This window comes from Calypte anna, chromosome 4A (assembly GCF_003957555.1).
Source record: "Calypte anna isolate BGI_N300 chromosome 4A, bCalAnn1_v1.p, whole genome shotgun sequence".
In the NCBI taxonomy this organism is placed as follows: domain Eukaryota; kingdom Metazoa; phylum Chordata; class Aves; order Apodiformes; family Trochilidae; genus Calypte; species Calypte anna.
In genome coordinates this window covers 25,179,880-25,185,879 of record NC_044248.1, presented here as the reverse complement: position 1 = coordinate 25,185,879, position 6,000 = coordinate 25,179,880, and positions in this window count along the sequence as shown.

The following is a 6,000-nucleotide window of genomic DNA, read 5'->3' as shown; positions in this document are numbered from 1 at the left end:
GAGAGGCTGCCAGTACCTGAAGGGCACAACACAAAATTCACAGAACTAGTTGAAACAAAGATGCAGACTAGCAGTGGAAAATTTTAGTGGTTTTGCCACCAGCTGTCAATAGAGCAAGTGCTAATATTTCCCTGTTGAGTCCTTAAATGGCTCAGAATTTCACCTTAAACTGTTCTGCTCCTTTTGCCAACATCCTCTTTGTTTCCGAGTATCTAAAATAGCTATCATTTTTTGTTGCACATTTGCAGAGGTTCCTTTAATTCACATCATGTTCAAATTCATACTCCAGCAAGCACAGACATTTTGTTGTTTTATATTATTCATACAGTTATTCAGCTGCTGGAGACGATGCTATCTTGTATGACCTTACTGCATCTCATGACTCAATAGTGTCTTAAAAGCAGTTACAGGAATTTTCATGTAGTGAAGAAGTGCAGACTGTATTTCTTTTCTTTGACTAAGCCTTTTCCTATTACTTATTGTACTCTCTTGACAGTAATAAATTTCATAATGGCTGCTAGATTTCAAATCAACTATTACACTATCTAGATGGAACAGTAAATCAATAATGTATGATATACAAATCATATCTAATAGCTGGAATGCAAGGGTTTTTTTGCCTTAAGGTGTCACACTTGGTGATCATTGTAGTATTTATTGACAAAATAGCAAAATGCTGTAAAATCAACAATAAATTGGAATGAGTATATGAAGACATTTTCATAAAGAGAATAGAAGTGGGAGGAGAAAACATACTGTTATTATGCATGCAGCTACAGATCCTTATTTTTGTAAGCCTGATTAATTATTGTGCTTTATCTCATACCTTGTTTTCTACATTTCTCTTCTAGGAGCCAGTAACTGGTATCCCATACAAGAGTCAGGCAATTAGAGCAGGAAAAGACACCTGTGACAAAGAAAAAGCAGGGAAAAAATCCCATTTTGCATTAAATTTATTAAAAGGTGTCTAATTTCCTCAGTATGAAATATGTGCAGAAATATAGCAGCTCAATGACCAGTAATGACTTTTGGGTTTTTTTTCTTTGAAGGAAGTAGAATAAGCATCTGCTAAGTTGATCTTTTTAAATCACACACCAATTATTTATTGTACAAGATAAGGAAATACACGCTGTTCCAGAGAACTGTTATTTAATTTGATCATTACCTTGTTACTTCTCTCAAAATAACATATGTTGAAAAAATATATACGTACATTCTATGTATCATATTACATCACATGATGTCTCTGAATAACCTTTAGATTGTACAGATGAAATCTAAGTCTCTCTTGGCAAAGGAAGCTTGGAACACTTGAATTATACAGTTCTGGACTGCTAGCATCAAAAAAAGAATCTGCTTTTGCAAGTTGTTTGCGTCATGATGCAATGTACCAAATGGCTTGCTGAAAAATTGGACAAATTCCAGTTGAGCAGCCACTATTCAAATTGATAGTGACAGCTCATTCTGAAAAAAAATGTTATTTTCAAATGACTGATATGAACTCAAAGGGGAGTAAAGAACTATAGTGTTCATACTGTTCATGAGCTGTTGACAGTTTGGCACATCTCTAGTACAGATTAGAAACAAGCCAGGACACTGTAGTTTGCATTACAGACATTAAATTATTAAACTTTTTGATTCACAGGGACACCCAATATGCTAAATATGCCAAAAATTTCATAATCAAATGACCTTTGTATTAAGTATATCAGCATCTATGAGGACAGTATTGAGTGATAAAAAGCAGGAGAATGCTAACAGATACTGATTAAACTAAGTGACCTTGATGATATTCAGCTCTCTAGAAAACTGCAGCTGGTTTTAAAAATTATATTTTTACATTTCATATTTCACATATGCACATTTTACTGTTATTTGGTCTAAAAAAAACAGTTGAAAACCCTCACTCTGTGACAGTGCTGGTACAGGCAACTAAAAGGGTTAATATAATTTTTTCAGAAGGCCACTATTTCACAATTGGGCACTGCAAAATGTCAGCATTAGGAAAGGCAGTTCTCATATTCATTCAGCAAAAACTACTGGGATTTCTGTGGCTGAAGGCTACTCTGATATATTCCTATAAGATACCTCCTATTTATTAACAGGTCACTACTATTATTTCACATTGCCCATACACATCCCAAAATATATAACTTCCAACTCACACCTGAATTCCAGGCTATTTTGTCCTAACTGCATCCCACACAGACTCAAACATTTTTCTTTTTCCTAGATGCCAGTTTTTCTATTTCACAGTCATAACAGAAACTCAGAGAAAACAAGACATTTTTCGAGGCTAAGGGTTTCCTTCCCTCTCTAAGCAACCAACAGACAGAATCCAGCCCCCAGGAGTCAGATAAGCACAAGACCAAGCCACCAAATATTGATAGAATTCAGAGACAGAAACATTGTATTGTCTTCTTAGATCCCAAGTGGTGAAGGAAGTCATCTTTCCATCTGTCAAACCTTCCAAAAATCCACAACAGAACAATGGGATGCTAGGCTACAGGACCACAAGCTTGCAAACTTTCTGTAGGGAAGAAGGTAAGACTGGTACAGGAGAAAACAAGGGATGGTGAGCTGCTTTTCTGCTTGAAGACAACAAGTCAACATCATAACCACCTTCTGAAAGTCTCCAGTGCAAAATATTCACAATACTCTGTATTACACAACCAGGTTTGGTGTGGGGTTTTTTTGTGTTTGTTTGGTTTTAGTTGTTGTTGTTTTTTGGCTTTGATTTTGTTATGGAGCAAGAAATGTGGACTTAACTCTATACTGTGAGACAAGACAAGCTGAAACTGACCTATAGATTCAGCAAAAGAGGAAAGCGTTGTAGCAGGATGAGCCTTTCTTGCTCCTGAGGCTCAATGAGCTGCTGACCTCTCCATTGCTTCGCACAAGAGTGAGCTCTGCTCTGTGGGTGTGTGTCCCACCTTTATTGGCCCCCTGATCTTGCTCATGCCCAATAGGGGCCTGTCCTAATCAGGCACAGGTGGACTCACACCCACTCACTGGCAATTCGAGGCACCTGGTTTATCTTGTTTCTCTACACCTGGTTTATCTTGTTTCTCTACACCTGGTTTATCTTGTTTCTCTACAAAGCATTACAGAAGAGGTATGCTCATTCACAAAGCAAATTCAGGAAGTAATATAAAAAGGTTAGAAGGCAAGTTACATTGGCCCAGGAGAAAGTTTATCTTGCATTTATAGTATTTATGCAGCAGGCATTTCAATCTCCCACTAACCTTGGCAAAGCAGGTAATGTGGTCACTAATGAACAGAGTATTGTTCAATGTATAGTATTGTGTTTTCCTTTTTAACATTGGCTGGTTTATTACTTCTCTGAATATTGTATAATTGAATTCATACTCTTTGTCATTACTGCATACACAATGAATGCACGCACACAAAATAATCTTATCTTGGCTGGATTCCTTGCCATGATGTCCCTCAGGCAGAATATAAAAGCAGTGGCAAGACACAGCAATCCCAGTTCTTTTAGTACTCCTCAATATTCCACTTTTAAGGAGGAGCTTTGAGTGCACAATGACTTTCTACACCAATGCTTATGTCTTGAATGAATAGAACTGACTTGATTAGCTTTATTACATTAGGATTCAAAGCACACAGCTCTCTTTTACACTTCAGTCCATGCAGTAGATCCAGATTTAAGGGTGCCTCCACCAGCAACTGAGCCCAAACCAATCACTTCCTCACTCTCCTCACAGTGGGATGGGGAAGAGAATCAGAAGGGTAAAAAAGAGAAAGCTCATGGGTTGAAATAAAGTCATTTTAATAAGTAAAGCAAAAGCCACATGTGTAAGTGAACTAAACCAGAAATTTATTCACTACTTCTCATCAGCAGACATGTTTGTTCAGGCATCTCCAGAACATCAGGACCTCATCATGGTACAGGTTATTTGGGAAGACAAACACCAACACTCCAAACATCTCCCCCTTACTTCCTCATCCCCTGTATTTATATGCTGAACATGATTTTCATGGTATGGAATATCCCTTTGGAATATTCCTTCACAGAAATGGTGAAGCCAGGCTGATCCTATTTGATTCAGGCCCAAGTGTAATAGAGACTGTCAGGAAGATATTATAGTAAGTAATACAAAATCATAGATTTATTCATGAAGTGTAATCACTTCTCCATAGGATGACATCTAGATACTAAAGAAATAGCTTAAGCCACTCTAAAAATTCTCTTTACCTTCATTTAATAACTGCCGCTATCTCATTATGACAATGGAGGACAAATAGTGGTAACAGGCAGGTTACTTCTCTGAAAATGCCTTCATATTAAATCTACTTGCCTAAATAAATATTTGGATGTCCCATATGAACCTTCAGTTTACGAGCTTATGTGTACATGATAATATTCTGCATCTATTGTCCCCTAAGGGTTACCAGTTGAGCGGATCACTACACAGTGTGTATTGTGGTCCTAAGTCATGTAAACAGAGCCCAATACTGATGCTAGTGATGATTTACAGCTCAATAAGATTTATGAGAACAGTTACAAGATAAATGTATATAAGGCTGTTTGTGAATAAAGACCCTAAACATACACACAGTGCACATTTTTTTTTCAGACTAATCCGTCTTTTAAAACTGTTTATCTTCTAATAAGGTGCACTTATTTCCAAAAAGTTAACTTACACTTTACCAGTAATATGGACTTTCTTTGCCTTCTGCAGATCCTTTCATTTTTCAGAAAGAAATCTCTCTGTAGGTTTTTTTGAGATGCAATGAACACACACAAAAGCTGAAACTAAACACAGAAGACTACAAGAATGGCTGATAGCTAAATATAACACAGTTACTTCTATTTTTTGTTAAAAAAGCTACTGCCTTGAAGGAAGCTATCTGATGTACAAAGCGAGCTAAATAAGCAACAAAAATGTCAGGTTTGTGTTTTCTAATTTATTTATGTCTCTTATTGTCCAGATAATGGAAGTTTTTTCCACCACAATTTGTTCTGAAGAATCCTTAGATAATATGTTATAGTTTCGTTTTTCACTTTTTTTTCATTCCTTGTTTATAATTTGTTTTTACTTATGATCAGAATAATCTGGAATGGGTAGGAAACTAAATTAAGTATGGAAAAACACACATTCAAATTTTTATATTTTCCAAGCTTTGCTAAGAAACACTGAGAGACTTTGACATAACTTTTCCCTACTTTGGCTGTTTATATTCTGCTTTCCACAGGATAAAAAAACAACTAAACAAGCAAAAATACCCCTCCCAAACCTCTTCCCTTAATTAATGAGATTGCTATTTATTTTTTTATGTGTGTTATTATGTTTATATATAAATATAAACATAACATATATATTTATATATAAACATAATAAGGACCTTTTCACAGTTCCTAGTTGGGGCTTTTGCTTGTTATTTTGTTTGATTGTTTCTTTTTTTTTCTTCTTGTAAAATTGTTAAAATTAATATGAACATTAATATGAACATTTTTAATATGAACATTTAATATGTTAATATGAACATTTAATATATTCATATGAATTAACATTTAATGTTATGTAAATATATGAACATTAATATGAACATTTTTTCCATTCTTATTGAAAAAATATTTGTTTTCAAAAGAGAGAAAAAGGGAGTTTTATATTTATTTATATGTATTTCTATAGGCTTTTGTAAAATAGGAAAAGGAAAATATTTTTTTCCTGAGGAAAAAGAAGAGTTTACATTGGAGATAACTGTTAGAAGAGAAGTACTTCAATGGAAATTTGTTCTCTCAAGCTGACAGGTTAAGATAGTTTTTATGTTTGATGACATATAGTACACATATATTACATTTAATATAAAAATATTACATATAAAATAACAATAAAGGAGCTTATAAATTATGACCAAAAACCAGGTGTGTTCCTATCTCAAGAAATTATTATTTTTTTTAAACACAGATAAATTCCACATCAGGTGAGATAAAATGTCTTCCTATAACATGGCATGCAATTCAATAAAAAA